The sequence below is a fragment of the Rhinopithecus bieti genome, unplaced genomic scaffold (assembly GCF_001698545.2).
Source record: "Rhinopithecus bieti isolate Rb0 unplaced genomic scaffold, ASM169854v2 scaffold_48366, whole genome shotgun sequence".
Taxonomy (NCBI): Eukaryota; Metazoa; Chordata; class Mammalia; order Primates; family Cercopithecidae; genus Rhinopithecus; species Rhinopithecus bieti.
This window is the reverse complement of record NW_016819035.1, coordinates 131,909-153,975: the sequence shown is the minus strand read 5'-3', so window position 1 is coordinate 153,975 and position 22,067 is coordinate 131,909. Positions and strand designations below refer to the sequence as shown.

Genomic DNA, 22,067 nt, shown 5'->3' with positions numbered 1-22,067 from the left:
GATGTTGGTTGTCAGCTGGGATCATACATGCCTCCCCAGGTTTGGGCTTCCTTACAACATGGCATCTGAGTTCTTGGGTGAGAGTTTTGGAGCAAGATAGGCAAACAAAAGCTGTCTCAACTTCCATTACATAGGTACTCTAGTCACAAAACATCACTTCTACGTCATTCTACTGTCTCTGACAATAGAATTGTCAGAGGGGCTGCCCATATTCAAGAAAAGGGGAATTAGACTTCACCTGATATCAGTGGTGAGGTTCTAGAAGAGGATGTGGGACTGGAAATATAACTGCATCTACTTTTGAAAAATACTTTCTGTATTCTCTCCTGTTTCTTTAAATAAACTGCATTTTGGCCACTAAGAACAACACAAAACCTTAAAAACTATATCTAGAGAAGTCTCCACACCTGAGGCCAGGAGTTTAAGACCAGCCTGGGTAACACAGCAAGACATCATCTCTACTAAATTTCTTTTTTTAATTAGCTGGTCATGGTTGTGCTTGCCTGTGGTCCTAGCTACTCAGGAGGCTGAGGAGGGAGGATCGCTTGAGCCCAAGAGTTCTAGGTTACAGTGAGCTATGATCACACTACTGCACTCTAGCCTGGCTGACAGAGCAAGACCCTATCTCGAAAAGAAAAACAAGAAGTTTCTAATGTGTATGCTTTGGAATTCCAGTGTAGCTAAAACATTTTTTTAAAATTGTGCTTTTATAATATTTCATTATGGCTCCTTGAAACAATTTGAGCTAGTCCCAACTTCTGCTGACAGCAACTCTGAACCAGGTATTACAATGAGATTCCTGAATGTTTCAAGAAGAAAAAAAATGTTCTGTCAAAAAATTGACAAGATTTTTGGAATATTCAAAGGCGTTTATGGCCTTTAAATACCATAACTCTAAATGAAAATAAAGATCTGAGTTTTATGTGTTTAAGTAATAAATCTTTATATGTTCTAAGTGTTTCATATACACTGGCTCATTTAATCCTCACAATGACACTGAGGGGTATTGTATTAATCTGTTCTCACACTGCTAATAAAGGCATACCCAAGACTGGGTAGTTTATAAAGAAAAAGAGATTTAATGGAATCACAGTTCCACGTGGCTGGGGAGGCCTCACAATCATGGCAGAAGGCAAGGAGGAACAAAGTTACAGCTTACATGGCAGCAGATAAGAGAGATACAACATGTGCAGGAAAACTCCACTTTATAAAACCATCAGATCTTGTGAGACTTACTCACTATCACGAGAACAGCATGGGAAAGGCCCATCCACATGATTTAATTACCTCCCACCAGGTCCCTCCCACGACATGCGGGAATTATGGGAGCTACAATTTGAGATTTGGGTAGGGACACAGCCAAACCATATCAGGTAGGTACAATTTACCTAGAGGAAAATGAGGCACAGTGAAGTAAGTAACCTGTCCGAGGGTTTACAGCTTGGGGGTGGATCTGAGCGCCCAACTCAAGTGGTCCCACACCAAATTCTGTTCCCCTAATACCGGCTGCATGGAGAGAGGATGTTTAGGATCATCTTTCCCTGCTTTGCTTACTATTCCCTGGGGACCCTCACTTCTAACCATGCCACATGGGTAGAGGTACCTACTGCTTTAACAAGCCGGTTGTTTTTCATCAACCTCAACTGCCTTAGTACATCTAACCTCACATACAAGACAACTCTAGGAAACGTGTTTTTGACTCTCTGCTCACCATCTGAATACACTAGTCTATTTGCAGACAGCTAGTAAGTCCAGTACAGTTTGATGCAGTGACTTCGAAAGGGAGGAAACGGCAACTGGAGAAGCTGAGGTCTGGCTTATTCCTTCAGTCCTTTCTTGGCCTTTGTGCTACCCAGATGTCTGTTGGCAAATTCCTCTGTTTGACGATCAGCAGCTGTTTAACAAAGATCAATGCATTAGTCAATGGTGCCCACACTGACTACTCAGTTCCCAACGTAATGGTTTGTTTATGAATGGGTTAACTGATGGCTGGCTTGTTGAGTGTGGCAAAGCGCCAATCCTTCTTCTGTAATATATGCAGTAGAGGGTGTGGGGCCTCCTGTTGGCAGCCACCACCATGAAGTCAGAGACCACTGCCCCCACCTCCTTTCTGAAAATTACAGGATAGGGGAGGCAGAAAGAAAGAGGGAAGATGGTTCCGTTTCTTAAAATAATTTTACTACTTAAATTCCCTCATCTCTATGTTTATTATGTATTTAAATCAATTTCCATTGACTGGAGACCGTTATGTAATATAATAAGCTCAAAAGACATGTGTACTTTCTTCTGAAATTTCAAACATAGATGCACTTTACTGAAATAAAGTCTCCACAGCATTGTTTCTTGGGGCTGTTGTTGTTGTCTATGCAGAATGGTCTTGTATAAAGAGATGCATAACTTAGTTTACTGAAGCTGAATTTTCCATGGAAATTATCCAGTGCTTTCCCAATTCTCAGGCGCTTTATCTGACAGTCTTTCTTCCTCTAGATAATGGCTGGCAGCCGCCCACAGAGTGGAGGTTAGATGGTGCACTTCTGAAAAAGTCTTGAATGGAGCCATTGTTCCCCTGAGATGGTCTGTGTGTTTCACTGAACAGAGAGCAGGGTGTAAAAAAGGCACCTTGTGTGCAACTGTTGGCGAGGTTGGGGAGTGAATTAAAATCTCCAGAAAGTCTGGGCAGTGCTGTTCAGAGGAGCAGCGAACACTCTGGAAGTACTGTTAGCTCAGACATTCCAATGCAGTGAGGCAGCCTCGGGGACACGACTTCCCTCCAGTCTCATTTAGAGAAGGAGCCATGGGGCGAGCAAAGGACACTGATCTGGACCTGCTCTCTTTGCAAAGATTTGAGGAAGGCGCCCCTTTCTAGGGATGGGGCCACAGTGATTATCACACTTGGATAACTTTCCTGCTCAACAGACCTAGATTTGCCTTGCTTACTAATCATGCAATGACTCATTTGAAGGATTCAATGTTAACCGCTTGTGCATCTACCAGTTTGTAGCTATCTATTCCCACAAGCCAAATTAAAAAAAAAAAGTCTTTGGGGGTGCCAGGTGATGGATGAAGTTTGATATTATTCGATCATTAAATGAATTATAAAGCCATAATCTAATACTGTATATTAAATAAATAGCCTACCTTGTTTATTGTCAGTGATTCTACCTCTTTCATCAGCCCTTTATTTACTTGTTCAGGATAACATAGCCTCAGGGATTGAGTGAATTACCACTTCTCATTGTACTAGTGCTAAAATCCCAAGATCTTAAGGAACAAAGAATTTCTTTAGAGCTCTCTGCAGAGATCTTTCTGAAATCAGCTCTCCAGGGAAGCAGTTATGTTAGTTTTCATTAAAGTCCTAGTGGTGAGAAAACAGCAAGACAGTTTAAGGACCAGACAGGCAGATTTTTCTTAACAGCAGGATTCTTTGGGCCTCCTGTGCATTCTTGCTCCAACCTCTCCCGTATTCTGGAACATCCAAGAAGGGGAGATCACTTTTAAGAGGGACCCGAAAGAAAGGGTCAAACATGAGCAGGAGGAAAGTGTGTGGGAGGAGGCGGTGATGCTCCAGGTAGAAGGCTCAGCTTAAGTTCAGGTACAGTGCTGGAGTGGGAGAGACATTCTGTTGGGTGATCCTTATTAGCCAGGGCATGCTGGGTTACTACAGCCATGGGGAGTTAGTTTGGAGGGCAATAGGGAGCCAATGAATGTTTCTGCATAGATTAAAGTTGTAAAAGAGGAAGAATAATACAGAGGTGGTTTGAAGGATTGATATGGTCCAAGGGAGAGGACAGTCGAAGGCGATATGGGCCACAGGAATGGGTCCTGATCGGATGTAGGAGAAGAGGTCAGGCCTAGGGAAGGGTCTTCCATTAGAACAGGTAGAGGGAGGAGGCACAGGTTTAGGGGAAAGGGAGGAGGATGATGATTTGATTTTTTTCCAGGTCCTTGGCTCTCGTAAGACTCATAAAAGCCGCTCCAGCGGCTAAGGAGGTTCTGTGCAGAGCCTATGGTTTCTAGCTGTTAAGATCTTCAGGCTTGCTTGAGCAATGAAAAAGTACTGGATTAGGAGTCCGCAGGCCTGGATGGCCCCGCATTACCAGCAAAAGGAGTATTTCCGGAGCCTGGCACAACGCTGGCCACATTGATGGGGCTCAAAAATATGTATTAAATGAACAAGTGACAGAACAGATTCGAGACTTGGTGCTGCCATCTACTACAGAGACCTTGATTGTGTCATTTATCTGCCGTGAGCCTCAGTTTCCATATCTGTCAACCGGGGATGGTTCCCTGGGGTAGTGTGAGAGTACATTCCCGCCGCCTGAGGTGTGCAGAGTTCCCGCCCTTCCCGGAGTCGGGCGCCCCAAGAGCGCTCTCTCTGGCTCCCGCCAGAAAGGATGGCTCCTGGGGGCCAGGGTCAGGGGTCTGGGAAGGGGTCGCGCCGCCAGCAGCCAGCCCAGGGGAGGTGGCCGCCTCGCGTCCGCGCCCCGCCCTTCCCCGCACGGCGGCGACGCCGGGCGGGCCGGCACAGGCCGCTCGCCCGGGTCGCTCGGCGCCGCGGCGGGCGCTAGCGGCTCTCACCCGGGGCGGGCGAGTTCTGGGAAAGCCCCGGCCCAGGGCGGGGGCCCCGCTGGCGCCCGCCCGCCCGCGCAGCCGCCGCGGTCCGGGCAGCGCGCACAGCTCGGCGGGCGCGGACTGGGAACTGCGCAGGTCCACACGGTAACGCTGGGCAACGTGGGCAACGCGGCGGGCAGCGGGAGGGGCGGCGGCGGCGCGCCCGGGCTCTGCCTCCCGGGCTCTGCCTCTCGGGCACTTGCCTGGCTCCTGCGCGTTCCTGGGCATCGGCTTTGCAGCTGACACACAGTAGCGGGGACACCCGGCGCCGCTAGCGACAGGCGCGCGGACGGCGGGTCCCAGAGGGACTTTGCGCTTGGGGACGCCGGCGAAACTCGCCAGGAGCGAAGAGGTGAGGAAGCAACTCTGTAACTTGGTTCCTGAGGACTGGAGAAGGGGAAGGATGGGTTCGTTCTCTCCCAAGGCAGTCGACCCGCCGAAGGGAGCAGCCCGATCCCGCGTACCTGGCGGAAGAGTGTCCTCGCCCTCCCAGGGGACCCGAGGCGGGTGGTACCGCAGGGCATGCAGGCCACCCTCTCAGGGGCTAAAAGACACCCTGCCAGTACCTTCACTCCAGACGTCTGCTCAGGTCACCCCTTCGTGTTGTGAGTGAGGTGTGGAGGTGGCCAGTGCAAAGAAAATCATAAGCTCTTTTTGTGGCAGTGCTTAGCAGCAGTATTTCAAGGAAAGTGCCTAAGAGATTGTTCCTGGAGAGATTTGTGTACATCAAGTCCTAGAAAATATAATATTGGACCTGGTCCCGCTCTAACTGGTAACTAGAAGAATAGCTAGCTTTTCCTTCAAGTCCTTTAATGCCACAGTAATAAATAACACTAGAGCAAGAAGTCTGTCGTGACGAATGTTAGGTGCACAGCCTAAATTTGTGGGAGCTTTCACCCCCTTGCTCTGTATTGAAGCCATGAGACACTTAGTTCAGCCAACTTAACCAATTATTCAGTGTAAGACTCATGTAGTGATTAATCAGTGTCATTTTAAATAGTGAGTTCCCTGAATACATGTTAAGTAGGATTCACTTAAAACTTTTCACTCTTCCAAAAGTTATTTGCACGAAGGTCATAATTTCAGTTGCATTATGCAAAATTTGCCTGTAGGTCTTTTAGATCTCTGCAGCATTGGTGTGTTTTCATATTTCTTATACCCCCGTAGAGGTAAGGCAGGGCCACTGCCACAGAATGGGCACTACTGTGGCCAAGAATGCTTGACCACCCTAGGGAGAATTTTTGAGAGCCTGACTTGGGAGGTGGAAGCAGGTGACCACATCGATGCTTGTACAGGTGCCCAGTTGTCATTGAGGAGAGAAGTGGACTATCTCTAGGTTACTGCATGCATCTATGTCTTCATGGATACTTTTCTGAAGAATGTCTCATGGTGTAGTCTTCTAAACCATATGATGGCACATCTTCCCCCACATCCACCACTCTAAAGTCTAACTATCCTTCAAACTGTGTTTTGCTGGTGTTATGCAGCTTTTCCTGAAACAGCCAAACTCCACCTGCTCTGATTCCTGCAGGATTTTTTCTCCAGGGCCCTTTCTGCTCTCTACCTTCTGAGAGTTATTTATGTAGATGTCTCATTTTCCCTACTAAAGGTATTTGCTGTGGCTTTCATGGCAAAATGCTTGCACCTAGAAGACTCTTTAGAGATAATTGTGGGCCAGTATTAAACCTTAAGATTTTGGCTTTACAACATAAATATCTACTTTGGAGAAGGAGACAATATAATTGAAAGGAGCTAGAGGAATGTATAATGTTTACCATTAACACTATCCTTTATTTACAGCCCCATGGGGGAAATTCCTTTTATACCCAGGAGCCTTGTCTAATAATCATCTTTGGTTCATGCCTTGGGACCAGGTAAGAGGTGAGATTGAACTGGAGGGACGTTCTTCCAGTCCTCTTAATAACATAAACTCCTGGGATGTGCTCCAAGTTTGACCTGTCATTAAAAATTCCATACTCCAGTGGGTTAGAAGCTAGATTCCAATGAAGGCAGTTGGTTTTCTTTTTCTATTTACAACTGTTCTTAGTCACATTCTTCGCTGGGCTTTTGTTGTATACTCAAAAAAAAAAAAAAAAAAAATCGTCTGATGGGCAATTTGTTACCTGTAACTTTCTAAATGAATAAAAGAAGATTGAAAAACTACTGTGTATGGTGGAAGAGTTTTCTAAAGTAGGCAGCAGAGGATGTTTCCCATGCCTGGGCAAGAGGAAGGATTTGCACAGAGTGAGGCTCTGCTGCACGTGTGTGCGCGTGCGTGTGTGTTCCACACACCTGGCTGACAGGTGTCTATACAGGACAGTTGCTATGGTCCTAATGCCTTCTCTCTCTGCCGGAACTACTTCTGCGGTGGAAGAACAACAAAACAGAGCTTCTGGATTCAGAAGCAGAGAAAAAGCCAAAAACAGTAGAAGCAGCTTAGAGTGTGAATTTGTTTGCTGAAGTTGCTTTCCTCCCAACGTTCAGTTGAGATGTGGCATTGAGCAAGTAGGGGTTTGGTTGAGGGGAGGGAAGACAGGTGATTGGGAAGTATGGTGCTTCTGGAGGAGGGCTGGAAGGTTCTGATAGGGTTTCAGGGAAGCATGTGATTTAGTTATGTAAGGCCCAAAGAGGAGAGTTGGAGATGAAGGAGTAGGGAGTGAAGAAAGAGAGGAAGAAGATATCAAAGATGCATTTTGTTATAGGCCGACCATGTGGCCCACAAAGAAGGGCAGAACTCTTTCTAGCGTCTTGTGTTCCTCTCTGCTCCCTGGATGCAGAATGCAGGGTTTTTACGGAGGCTATAATTCATCTGTGTTATGGCTTGAATAGATTTTTATGGGCCAGATTGGGAACCAAGCCCTCGGAGGCTGCATTGTCCAATATGGTAGTCACTAGCCACATATGGCTATTTACATTTGAATTGAAATTAGTTAAATGAAATTAACCAGCCATATTTCAAGTGCTTGAAAGCTACATGCAGCTAGTGGCTACTGTATTGGACAGTGCAGATATAGAACATTTTTACCATCTCAGAAAATCCTTCCCTAGAGAATTGTTTCAAAGGGGTAATACCTATTAATCTCCAAAGTGTACTGATTTCCAAATGAAATTTAGTCATAACTTTAAAGCTTCCAAATTTTACATGAAAGTAATAGAAGTGGTTGTTGGTAACACTATGGTGCCTACTACATGCCAGGCACCACTCCAAGCACTTTTATCAATTAACTCATTTAATTTTTATATATTAGAAAGTCAGTGTGAGAGATCTTATCCCTTACCTGTATTTCCTAAATCAAAAAAGCTCTGAAAACTGTGGTTTTCATAAATTTGGCTACAAAACTTGGTCTGAACTGATGTGAGGTTATGACAGTCTTTATTTTTCTCACTTGGTGAGAACTACATGTACATTTTTACTTCAGAAATTATGGGCATGTTTTATTTGCTGCAGATACCATTGGAGGTGTTATGTAATATATGGCATATGCACTTTTACCGTTACAAAATCCATAAAACTTCTGAATCACAGTTGGCTGGTTGCTCAGAATTTGGATTAGGGAGTATGGACTTCCATGATTATGCCCATTTTGAAGATGGGAAAACTGAAGCAACAAAAGGTCAAGTGACTTGTGTAAAGTCACAGCAAGGAAGTGCCAGTGTCAGGAGCCACTCAAAGTGGGCTGTCTCCAGAGTCTGTTCTCTTGACCACTGTGCTAGCCTATATTAACCTCTGGGTTCATGACCCAAAACAAATAACCGTCTTTGTTTGTTTGTTTGTTTGTTGTTTTTTGGCTAGGTGAAACCTAATAGCTTTAACTCAGCTCATTAGAAAGTTTCACATAGTGATCTGGCTAAATTGTTTAGCAGTTGAGGTTTTGAAATGCTGTGGATGGTTCAACCACCATAATAGATGTGCTTAGCAATTGTTTAGCTTGCCCCTTTCCACCCTGTGTCAGCCACACTTGCTTTTGAGCATTCACTGTGTAAGAACTGGTAGGAAAAGAGGTGGGTGCTGGTGAAACCATTGGGCTCCTGTTGAAATCTTTGGCACGTGGGGACTTACGTATTCATAACTGTTGTGGGGTGGAGGGTGGCCAGCAGTTTGGTCCTAGTGTAGATCAACTGTTACAGGCGGGGGCCATTTGGTGGCCTACCAGGATTGTAAGCCTTCCTGGCATGTTTTCAGAGGGTCTGCATCAATCTGACTCAGTTGAAAGTCTTTCTAGGGAAACTGTGAATTCCTCTTTTCTTGTGGGAGTTTGAATGGAACTGCAAGGCTGGTCTGAGGGCAAGAATGGACTTTTCATTTCCCCTCCCCAAGTAGTGGGAAGCCCCAGTGATCTCTTCTTAGATTTCTGGTCCAAACCTGCCTTTGAAGAAATTATTGAGTAACCCCAAGGTTTCTCCTTTGAGTAGGAGGAGATGTTATGGGCATGTTTTACTTGCTGCAGATACCATTGGAGGTGTTCTAGACATTTGACCTTTTGTGTGTAGTTTAGCATGGCCTCTGCAGGACCCCCTGTCTCTTTGCAGCCAGGGGGCATGTATACCTCTTGTGGCACAATCTCTGAGGCCCTTAATGATCTTTCCCCACCCAACTCCCCAAATCCAGTTATCATGGCTTAAGGTATGGAGCCTGGACACTCTATTTGTCAAATTCAAGATTCTCTAGAATCAAATTTCCCTGGGGTTTACATAGTACAACCTTGGATGAGCAACTGACCTTTGCGTAAAATAGCAATAGTAATTGTACAGGGTTGCTTTGAGGCCACAGTGAGATAGTTCACCTAAAACACTTTGCATAGAGACAGACACCTCCTGAGTGCTCAAAGTTAGCTACTAATATTAGCTAACTAACATTAAGAAACTAATGTTTCTTCCCCCAGGGCTCCTCAAGTCTTTCCAGTGTGCAATGTTAGGCTTTGGGGAGGTGTAGATGGTAGGCTAGATCATGATCTCCCAAAGATGTCCAAGTCTGAATGCCTGGAACCTGTGAATATGTTACTTTACATCACAAAAGGGACTTTTACAGATGTGATTAAATTAAAGCTCTTGAGATGATCCTGGATGATCTGGGTGGGCTCTGACTAATCTCGAGTATACTCAGAAGAGGGAGACAGGAGTGATGTGAGGAAGGGGTCATGAGCCAAGCCTCTAGAAGCTGGAAAAGGAGAGAAAATGAGTTCTTTCCTAGAGCCTCTGGAAGGAATATAGCCCTACTAACCCATTTTAGACTTCTGACCTCCAGAACTGTAGGGCAGCACATTGCTATTATTTAAACTACTAAGTTTGTGGTCATTTGTCATAGCAGCTGTAGGAAACTAATACAGCATAGAAGAATAAAGAGGAAGCAGTCGGAGTGAGAAGAAAGCTGTAAAAATCAGAGAATGATAATAGCTAGCATTTAGTGAGAGCTTTGTACTAGGTGTTGTTCTAAGCACTTTATAGGTACTAACTTGTTTAATCCCCACAATCACTTTCTGAGGTAGGTACTTTTATTATCTGCATATCACAGATGAGGAAACTGAGGCACTGAGAGGTTAAGTAACTTGCCCAACGTCACACAGCTAGTATGCAGCAGATCTGGGATGTGAGTCCAAGCATTCTGGCACTCTTAACTGTCACCCAAACTACTCCCAAAGGCAGGCATTTCTGGCTGTTGAGTCTGACGCTGTCAGCCACTGAATGGTACGTGACTGTTCATGGGGAAAATGCAATGTTGGAATTGGAGAGAAAGAGGGCAATGTAGTTGTTTTTTTCTTCCCCAGAACACTGGTTATTGAAATACTCGTAAGTTTTCACTGTTGCCATCTCCTAGACTGCATCTGGACAGCCTGAAGCCGTGGGAGCGGTTCCTGGGCTGGCCTCCCTCTCGCTCCCACCTCTGTTCCTACAGCCGCCTTGCTCACCACAGACCGCTGGCCCCGGCGCCCTGTTGGCTCTGCTTCCTGCCTCTGTCTGTTTATTGGATTTGCCTCATTCCTGACTCTCTGCTCCAGCCCGGAATTCCACCACCTCTGAGCCCTCCAGTGCTCAAACTTGAGCTGGTTAGTGTCAGGGCCCAGATTGGAATGGCCCTCTGTGACTGCCAGTGAGGGATTATTTTGCCTTTTTCCTTTGATTATGCTGGCTGTTGTTGGTGTTCTAGCTGGGCTGCTTTTGTCTCTCAAGCACATAATTCAGAGTGATATTGGTTTGGAGCAGGGGTTTTCAAACTGTGTTCCAGGAGTGTTTGGGGCCTCTGCAGGGTGAGGGAGATGCTGGGGAATGAAGATCTTAGTCGTTTACTTCGGCTTCTACCGAGTAGTCCTGCTCTTATTTGTCTTATATACTGGTGCTCTGTTTTAGATTTTGCATGAAACAGGGGCTCTATTGTTAAATAAAGAGGCAAGTTTGAGAAGAACTAAATAGACTTGCCATAGACTTGGATGTACAAGAAATATAACTCTCTATTTTCCCTCATTTCATTTTATAAGTTTGGGATCTGGAGTCAGGTTGCTTAGATTCATTTATATCCTGCCTCTACTACTCATAATCTTCATGACCTTGTGCAAGATACTTGGCCTATTTGGACTTAAGCATCTTCATTTACATTATAGAGGGGTTACAGTAGTACCTACCAAATAGGTTTTGTAAGAATTAAATGAAATAACTCATGTCGGAGGCTTAGAACTATACATGGTCTAGAATAAGAATTCTAACAAATATTAGCTTCTTTGATAATTTTTATTGTTGCTACTGAGTCTCCCAGTTGAATGGCAGGAAAAGAATTTAGCCTCATATCTTCATGGGGTTCCCTTCTACTGCTCTCTGAGTGGTGTTGCAGCTGCAGGTCTTACTTCCTCTCTCCCTGGCTGCCACTGAAATAGCCACTGTCCTTGTCTATGGGTGATTTCATATACAGTGCCACTGAGCTGCCTCTCATGGGTGCAGCAGCCACAGTGCCCTGAAGTCTCTGAGGTCTCATTGCCTTCTGCCAGGAAGCGAGGTTCCTTCTGCTTTCGGGACTTACAGGACATTTTGTCTTTTCTCCCCTGACTACCAGCCAGTAGGAGTTGGAATAGGGGCAAGGGTCAGTGTAAAGTTCCAGTCTCCTCCCTATTTCTGCTGGATATTGGGTCTATGATACAGATTTAATGCCCTTTAACCCTTTCCTCTGTGCTCTTAGGGTTTAAGTTTTTAAAACAAAAGCCAAAAAGGATCACAGATCTGCTCCCAGCCCCCCATATCCCTCCTCTGAAGCAGTGAGTACAGGGCTACTTGCTTGAATGGGGGAGGAAGAAGATATCTGGGGAAAATAAAACAAAACATAGATAGGGTGCCTAATCTTGACAGGGCTATTAGTCAAACAGTACTGGCCAGTGTCATCAGTGATGTTTGCCCAAAACCTCTTATCTCTTCTTAGTAGTGGCATCACTGCTGGCTGTGTGGTTGTATGGTAACCTCCAGAAAGTGTGCTCCATTTGTAAAAATAATGAAAGGTGTCCTTTAGAGGGGCTGATGATGGGTGCACACAAGTTCAGAGCTATAACAAAACTCAGCTAACATTTGTGTATTTTCATTGCTTTATAGGACTAGCCACATAACAATAATAAAACAGTAAGGCTGCTATATTCAGAATTATGGAAGAGGCACATATAAGGAGAGACTCTGATTTGATGACTTCACTTTAGGTTTAAACTATATAATATTACTGACTATGGAAAATCTGGAGAATGGAAAAAATCATTTGGGAAAAAAACATGTGACGAAGTACATGCTATACAAATCTGGGATTAAAATATCACATAACATGGCTTAATTTGGATATCACAGGAATTGTTTCAAGTTACTGTCATTTCTAAAGAAAGTTTCGATTCATTTGTTGTTATTAATAACACAAACTCAGATTTCATTGATTGAGCATGTTTTTCACATATGAAATGTTTCCCTGGAAGAATTGAAACCCTCTCTAGTAGCCTGTTTTGTCAATCTCAGAAAGGTAGATAAAATTCACAAAAGCTAAATACTCAGGGCATGAAATTGTATTCCTTTTCCCTCCACAAAGGCAGAATGAATTTGGATGACAGAGCAGAGCTTGAGCAGTTTGGGTAACTGCCTGGGTCTGAGTGGATTCACTTCTCTACTACTCAGCAGGCTAATTTGCTTCTAACCCAGTTTGGCTTACTGTGCTTGAGGTTTTTCTTTCATCATGGCTTGGGCACTGTTTTAAAATTTACAGTGGTAGGGATTGGTAATTCTAGAGGTAGTTGTGAAAAAAACATGCTCAATTATTGTTTGGATCTAAGAGAAGAAGGCAGGAACTATTGAGCTATGCGTAGAAGCTATATAAGTTTGCAAAAAGAACTCCAAAAATCAATTTCCTGGACTGTCAGTGCAACACAGACATCAGACAACCTTGCACGCTCTCCCGTGACACCCTTGGATCTAGGCTTTTGACTGCCTTTTGCTGCCTGAGAATGGCCCGGGCGTCTCTAATGCCAAGTCATGGGATGGCTGACAACAGGTGGAGGGTGTTCCTGTTGCAGGCAGGCAAGCCCAGATCAAATTAGTCATAGAAGTTAGGAGAGTGTGCTCATTTCTCGCCGTGCTATGTATTTCTAATGAACTATCACTATCTAAGCGGTCAGATATAAAATATATCACCTATTTAGGAGATACTCATTTTTTAAAAAATCTTTAATCCAAAACATAAGTTTGCTTTAACAACTAAAATTCTGTATTTTATCTTAAATTATTAATACGGACATACTTCTGTTTATATTTGTTTATTAATTTTTGGTTATATGCTGTTATCCAATACTTAAAATTGAGGGGAAGAAAGGAGAAGGGTCCAAGCTTGGCCCTCTTGCTTTTGGAGGAGTTGAAGGAACCCGTCTCCTAAAAGACTGATGGATTTGTCCTAAGCTACCTAGCTAGGGAGCAGTAGAATAGGGACTTTTGTTTTTTTGAATAAAATTGGGATCACATGGTAAATACATCATACCCAATTTTGGATCCTAGATTCCTTGCTTAACATTCTATCATGAAGATTGTCAACTTTAAGTAATGAGATTCAGAAAATATGATTAAGTATAGAGTTTATCTGAGCACAAATCTTGCAGATGACCACTTGAGGAATACCAGTTCTGAAATGAATGGGGTCAGTGGTCCATAGTGGAGAAGTTCTATGTCTTACTCATTGTTTTCTAAAGGTTTTATATTTTTTTATTTAATCAACTTAACTTTTTAGTAGATTCTCCTGCACTCTTTAGGTAAGGAATTATATTACCCACAAATAATGATTACTTCTCTTTTAAATCAGAAATTCCAGAACATTAGTAACTGAGTGAGGATAATAGACTGTTTTATTTTATTCCTGATTTTAATGGAAATGCTTTTCATACTTTCTAGAAGGCATAATGTTGGCTTTTGATTTAAAATAGTTTAAATTACTTTGAAGAAGTAGTTTTGTATTCCTGGATTTAAGCAAAAGATGAAAGGGAGTTGAACTTTATCAAATGCCAAAAAGGTAATCTTTGAGATGATTTTATGCTTTTTCGCATTTGACCTACTGATGTGTTCTATCAGGTTCACAAATTTCCCATCATTAAACCATGTTTGCAATCCTGCTGTGGCAGTTCATTGTATGTTTGTTAATCAGTTGTATCTCTAAAATAGAGATATTAATCTAGAAGCCACTTAGATTTTACTTTGAACTTAAAAAATTAGCTCTACTTTAGCCATGGTCATCAAAGGCAAGAATTAAAATTAGCTTGCTGCTCCTGAGTGTGCATAGATTGAATTCCTGGAGACCCCGTGTGCTTTCCTAAGAGTGACAGGTGCAGCTTCAGATGTGGTAAGGAACTAGGGACACTGTTTATGTGGGCGAGTAGAAGGAGAATGAAGTGCGCACCATGGATTGGGTAATTGGGGCTTGTGCTCTTCTAAGAAGTTTTGGTGTTAAATCAAGGGTAGCCTCTAAAATGGCCGTTCTGTGAGATGAAAATGAAATGCCTTTTTAAAAAAATTATAAGCTGGGCACAGTGGCCCACGCCTGTAATCCCAGCACTTTGGGAGTCTGAGGCAGGTGGATCACAAGGTCAGGAGTTCAAGACCAGCCTGACCAAGATGGTGAAACCCTGTCTTTACTAACAATACAAAAGTTAGCCGGGCATGGTGGTGGGCACCTGTAATCCCAGCTACTTGGGAGGCTGAGGCAGGAAATTGCTTGAAGCCAGGAGGCGGAGGTTGCAGTGAGCCGAGATTGCATTACTGTACTCCAGCCTGGGCGACAGAGTGAGACTCCATCTCAAAAAAAAAATTTTAAGCAAGGATGCTCTCATTTCTTTGTGTTCCTCTCAAGATAGGCAGAATTGGAACTCTACCATCAGATGGATAGACACCATCCTTAAGGATTCTGGACACGCAGTGTAGACTTCCTTTTCTGGAGTAAAACATTAAATAGCAGAGCAGCAAACCTGCAAGATGAAGCTTGGTCCAAATCATGACCTTAGAATCTAGTAATAGTCTAATTCAATATCAAGTTTTAGTTTAGGTGAAAGCTAAGTGGGGAAAAAGTGTTTCTAAGGCAAATAGAAAGGAAAAGAGAAAGCAGGTATAAAACTTAAAACGTAAATGTCAAATACTTTAAGTTTGCATTTGACAGCACCTATGGGACTCAGAAACTGACCCAAAGATTTAGCTACTGTGTGGTTGCCTTTATGGAGAAGGTGAGGAGAATCTGAGCCCAAGATGTAAGAAGGTGGTTGGTTGCCTTCTTCACATTCTTGTTACTTATGTGTTACCCCTCATCCTTGTCTCCTTTTTGCCAACAATTTTGGACTTTTTTTCAACCATCTTTTCTCATCCATTCATCACTGATCCATTCAGCAGTTATTTGGAGTCACTCTCCTGTGTGAGGCACTATGCTGGCTGGTGGGGGCAATAGTGAGCAAGGTCCCCATAGCAACTGCCCACCTGAGTTTACCTGAGCCAGATGACCATGCAGGTGAGGACCTGACACTTTCTGTCATTGGTGAAACAAGATATTGCTCACTCTCTGTTTCTCAGGGTTTCAGACATTTATTTATTTATGGAAGGATAGAACAAAGCATTATAAGTGAGGAATCATTTGTAAGTTGTAAATTTTGACAATGTTTTGTTAAAGGGGCTTAGTTAAAACTGTAACTTCACTCATGGGAAAGAGGCTTCTGTTGCTGTTACCTGGTGTTTTCTTTTGCTAAACATTTCCATCTTCGTTCCTTCCTTTTTGAAGAAATTTATTTTTAATTTGAAGAATTAGCACATTGCAAGGAATCAGACTAGAAAGTACAAGGAGAGGCAGCAAATGCTCACCTTGTGACCAGTTCTATTCAGTGGGAAGACTCAGCAAAAACTTGGGAGGATGCCCAGGACATTGGTTACTCTTGTATTGAGGAAGCCATTCAGGTTAATCTGGAGTAACTAGTTCACATAAATGCTGTATTATTGATTTATGGCTTTGTTACTCATTTTGAAATGAAGGACTTTGGTTCATTCTGTAAATGGAATGTTTACTGCATTCCTTGTTCTATATCCAGGATTTGCCATCAAAGATGTTTCAGTTAGTTAGAGAGACATGGCACAAATACCTGAACTTCTCAGCATCTTTACCAAGAAATGTCTGGTAAGGACATCCACCTCTGTGAGTGCGGTTGCACCTCAACACCAATGATTCCATGCCTCTCCACAGCCTACTTCTCACTTCTGAGCTCCAAAGCTGCATATCGGGTTGGCTGGGTAGCATCTCCCCAAAACTCATGTCCCAAACTGAATGCGTCTTTTCCTAAACCCATTTCTCCTGTGATCTCCCATCGTGAATAGAACCTTAATCAGCCACTTGCTGAGACCAAAACCCTCACCTGATTGAGTCTGCGGTTTCTTAGCACTGAAGACCTCACCTTCTCAGTCATGACACGCTGCTGCCTTCCCTTCTAATGTTTCTTTCCCAATAGAGTGTGTGCCCTATGAAGCCAAGGCCAGGGACTTTTGTTGGTTGTTCATTTCTATTATCTCCAGCCCTCACACAATATTGAACATGTGATAAAGGTCTCAAGAAGTACATGCTGATAGATTGTACAAATGGGAATTCCTGTCCATTCTGACTCCTAAATATCTCTGGAATCAGGCATACCCAGGTTTGATCCAGCTTTGCTGTTTTCTAACTGGGTGGACCTTGATGAAACTATTCTTAAGAAATTATTTTTAGATAATTTCTGATTTACAGATTAAGCTATTTTTAATCTCTCTATGCCTCAGTTTATGAATCTGTAAAATGGACGTAATCACAACGCTTACTTCATGGGGTTGTGGTGAGGATTAAATGAAATAGAGCATGTAAAACTTATTACTGTGTTTGACATGTAGTGTAATCTATTATTACGAAGACAAATTTGGAGCTAGAATGTGAAAGATGTTCAATGCAGATTAAGAGACATGTACTTTATCTTTTAGAAGATAAGGATCCAGTAAAGGTTTCTACTGTGTGGTGGAAAAACCATGAGCTATGGAATCAACAGACAAGTTCAAATGACAAGTCTACCATTTAATAACTGTGAGACTTTTTCACGTGTTTACCTAGCCATTCTCAGCCTCAGTTTCAAAGACTCTAAAATTTGGGGTAACGATACCTCCTACAAGGGATTGTTGTAAGGTATAAATGAGATGGTGTCAAAAACATCCAACGCTACTTTTTTTTTTTTTAATTTACTTTCTTTAGTACTAAGCTCTAGGTTTCCTTGGAAACAGATCTGTAGTCAGAACCTTGTTCTTGTCTCAGCTGACTTTAGCATTTTTTATCAGATACTTGGAGAAGGCATAAAGCCATATTTCCCAAATTGGCAAATGACTCAAAGCTGGGAAAATAGCTAATACAATAGGTGATGGAATGAAGGCTCAAAATGACTGTGGCAGGCTGGAATGTTGATCCTTTACCAAATGAGACATCTAGTTAGTGGGTCAAAGCAGTTAAGAGCAGGGAGACGACTTAGGGTGATTCTCCTAGTCCTGATGATGTATGGAAAGGATCTGAATTGAGGTGGTATCAGTGGCAACACAGGGAGTTATTAGTTGGAAAGAACCTTTTCAAAAACTCATTAGAATGTGACAGCTAATTGGATACTTGGGGGTGGGTGTGTTGATAAAGAGGACTACGGAGGACTACAGATGATTAGGAAGTTTCCTTTCTGGGTTTCCAGGGGAAAAAAGACGTGCCGGTTCATAGGAAGGAGAAAGTTAGGCAGAAGAGGTGAATTAGGGAGAGGGGGATGACAGGAGTCTGGTTTTGTACATCATGTGTTGGCTCTACTGAAGAGGAAGTTGGAAAGTCAGGACTGTAGCTCCAAGGAAAGGCTGTGTCTGGAAAGAGGCATTTGGAAGTCATCCACATAGAGGTGATAGTTGAATCTGTGGGTGGGAGGGGAGGGGATGGCCAAGGAGTGGCTGGTGCTATTCAGAATCATTAGCATTGTTGGCTCTAACTTTAGATAAGCAGCGTAAACAAACCCTTGCCCAAGTGGGAACTAGTTCCACTGCCTTTCTGGTGCTAGTATGTAAGTCGTTAAAGCAAAATTCTACAGGATATCTGATAACAATTTTCCCAAGTTTACAAAAAAAATTTATTTTATTACAGAAGTGATATGCAATAATTCTCCCTCTTCTCTCTTTTTTTTTTTTTTTTTTTTTTTTGTTGCTACTGGTGTTTCCAGAAGAGTGAATGCATTCTTGTTTCTAAATAATGTAAACTACATATAGGATAAAAGCCCCATTAGTCCCCATCAAAGCCTTTCTTTTTTTTGAAGTTATTTGGTCTGGTGTGTATTCTTATAGACGTTTTTCTATGTATTTACATAGTTACACACATGCACATGCACATAAAGATATATTTTTGTTTTTGTATGTGGTTTTCTTTTGTTTTCTATAAATGAGCTCATACTCTGTTTTGTTCAGTTTATTTTTATTTTTAATAATACGGCCAGTCATAGTGGCTTATGCTGTAATCTCAGCACTTTGGCAGGCCAAAGTGGGAGGATTGCTTGAGGCCAGGAGTTCAAGGCTAGCCTGGGCAACATAGTGAAACCCCCATCTCTACACACACACACACACACAAAGAAAGAAAAATTATCTGGACATGGTGGCACACACCTATAGTCCTAACTACATGAGAGGCTGAGGTAGGAGGATTGCTTGAGCCTGGTAGTTTGAGGCTGCAGTGAGCTGTGATTGTGCCACTGCACTCCAGACTAGACAACAGAGTGAGACCCTGTCTCAAAAAAAAAAAGTAACAATATACTCTGAAAATCTTTCCAGGTAATTTTATCTGGATCTAAGTCACAAAAACAACAAAATCTGTTTTCTGAGTACAAATGTACCATATTTTGTTTTGTTTGTTTTTGAGATGGAGTTTCGCTCTTTTGCCCAGGCTGGAGTGCAGTGGCATGATCTCAGCTCACTGCAACCTCCGCCTCCCTGGTTCAAGCAATTCTTCTGCCTTAGCCTGCTGAGTAACTGGGATTACAGGTGCCTGCCACCACACCCGGCTAAGTTTTGCGTTTTTAATAAAGACAGGGTTTCATTACATTGGCCAGACTGATCTTGAACTGACCTCAAGTGCTCTGCCCGCCTCGGCCTCCCAAAGTGCTGGGATTACAGGCATGAGCCATCACACCTGGTGAATGTATGATGTTCTATTTAATCATTCCACTATTGTTAGAATATACCTTACATCTCTCCATCCTACAGGAATTTACTTCTAGGAGACTGCTGAAGTACCCCAGAGGCTGGAATACTTTGGTAAATAGTAAGCCAGGAGGTAGCAAGCTATCTGGGGCAACGAGAGGCACATAAGAAGAAAGGAAGTAGACAATGCTGCTTCTTAATGCAGCTGCCATGGCTTAGAGGAAGGAGACCTATTCTTTTTGGGGACTCGGAAGTAGATGAGAGAGGCTGAGTCATGTGCATGCATTTTGCGGGGCGGAAACATGGGTGGATGCTAGAGGTGAACTCTCAGCACTGCTCCTTACCGCCCTGGTCCTATCACCTCCCAGGGGTCATCTAGTAACACACCTTTGACCTCCTGTGTTAGTCTACTTGTGAGTTGTTATAAAGAAATAACTGAGGCTGGGTAATTTATTAAAAATTTAAAAAGAAATTTTAATTGGCTCACCATTCTGTAGACTGCACAGGAAGCATGGTGCTGGCATGTGCTTCTGGTGAGGGCCTCAGGAAGCTTACAATCAGTGTGGAAGGCAACAGGAGCCAGCATGTCACATGGCAAGAGCGGGGGCAAGAGACAGAGAAGGGGAAGGTCTCAGACTCTTTTAAACAACCAGATCTCATGTGAACTAATGGAGTAAGAACTCACTCATCACCAAGGGGATGGCACTAAGCCATTCATGAGGGATCCACCCTCATCATCTAAACACCTTCTACTGGGTCCCACCTGTAATATTGGAGGTCACAATTCAACATGGGATTTGGAGGGCACAAACATCCAAACTATGTCATTCTGCCCTTGGCCCCCCAAATCTCATGTTCTTCTTATATTGCAAAATATAATCATCCCTTCCCAATAGTCCTTAAAGTTTTAACTCATTCCACCATCAAGTACAAATTCCTAAGCTTCATCTAAGACGCATCTCCTTCTGCCTATGAGTCTATAAGTTCAAAACAAGTTATTTACTTCCAAGATACAATGGTGGTACGGCATTTGGTAAGCATTCCCATTCCAAAAGGGAGAAATTGGCACAAAGAAAGGGGCAAGAGGCCCCAAGCAAGTCTGAAACCAAACAGGGCAGGCATTAAACCTTAAAGCTCCAATATAATCCTTGACTCCATGTCCCACATTCAGAGCACACTGGTGCTTTATGGCTTTGCAGGGTGTAGTACCTGTGGCTGCTGTCACAGGTTGGAGTCTGGTGTCTGTAACTTTTCCAGGCTTGAAGAGTTTAAGTTGCTGGTGGCTGTACCATTCTGGGGTCTGGAGGGTGGCAGCCAGCTTTCCACTGCTCCACTAGGTACGAAACACTTTGTGGGGGCTCCCACTCTGCATTTCCTTTAGCACTGCCCTAGTAGAGTCTCTTTATGTGGGGGCTCTGCCTCTGTGGCAGGCTTCTGCCTGGGCACCCAGACTTTCTGATACATCCTGTGAAATCTAGGGGGAAGCTGCCAGCCTGTGTCACACATCCTGTGCACCTGCACACATCCTGTGCACCTACACACTTAACACTGCATGGAAGCCACCAGGGCATATGGCAATTTGTACTCTCAGAAAAGGCAGCCTGAGCTGTACATGGAATCTTTTCAGCCACAGCTGGAGCTAGGGCAGCCGTGTCCTGAGGCTAAACATGGCAGGAGTGTCTAGAGTCTGGCCTCTGAAACCATTCTTACCTCGTTAGCCTCTGAGCCTGTGATGGGAGGGGCAGCTTGGAAGATCTGAAATGCTTCAAGGCCTTTTTCCTGTTGTCTAGGATATTAGCACTTGGCTCTCTTTTAGTCATGCCATTGTCTTTAGCAAGTGGTTGCTCTGCAGCCCTTTTTAATTGCTCCCCTGAAAACAGGCTTTTCTTCTGTACCACATGGCCAGGCTCTGAGTTTTCCCAACTTTTATACTCTGCTTCCCTTTTAAATATAAGTTCCAACTTTAAGTTGTTCCTTAGACTGATCACACCTGATTGTAGGCTATTAGAAGCAGTCAGGCTCCTTCTTAAATGCTTTGCTGCTTAGAAATTTCTTCTGCCAGATATCCCAAGTCATCATTCTTAAGTTCAAACTTTCACAGATCCCAAGGACTTGGACACAATGGAGCCAAGTTCTTTGCTAGGGTATAACAAAGTGACCTTCACTGCAGTTCCAATAACTTCCTAATTTCCATCTGAGACCTCATCAACCTTGACTTTGCTGCCCATATTTCTATCAGCATTTTGGTCATGACCATTTAACCAGTCTGTCTAAGAAGTAGCAAACTTTCCCCCATCTTTCTATCTTTTTCTGAGCCCTCCAACTCTTCCAACCTCTGCCCATTCCCCATTTCCAAAGCCACTTCCACATTTTCAGGTATATTTTATAGCAATGCCCCAGTCCTCAGTACTGATTTTCTGTGTTAGTCATTCTTGCATTGCTATAAAGAAATGCCTGAGGCTGGGTTACTTATAAAGAAAATAAGTTTAATTGGCTCACAGTTCTGCAGGCTATATGAGTATGGCACTGGCATCTGCTTGGCTTTTACTGAGGCTTTGGAGCTTTTACTTATGGTGAAAGGTGAAGTGGAAGCAGGCATGTCACTTTACCAAAGAGCAAGCAAAAGACAGAGAAGGGAGGAGGTTCCAGACTCTTCTTTTTTTATTTTTTTATTTTTTTTTTCCAAGGCGGAGTCTTGCTCTGTCGCCCAGGCTGGAGTGCAGTGGCGTGATTGCGGCTCACTGCAACCTCCCGCGTTCACT

At 43.4% G+C, this 22,067-nt stretch overlaps 1 protein-coding gene across 1 annotated transcript in view; it reads left to right on the top strand.

Moving 5' to 3' along the window:
- Positions 1-4,668: 4,668 nt before the first annotated feature.
- The window catches only part of LOC108519217 (1-phosphatidylinositol 4,5-bisphosphate phosphodiesterase epsilon-1-like), a 147,766-nt gene continuing 130,367 nt past the window's right edge, over positions 4,669-22,067 (top strand). The window contains exon 1 of the mRNA XM_017858059.1: positions 4,669-4,963. The gene's annotated coding sequence lies outside the window, so the exon portion shown is untranslated. The remainder of the gene's footprint in view (positions 4,964-22,067) is intronic.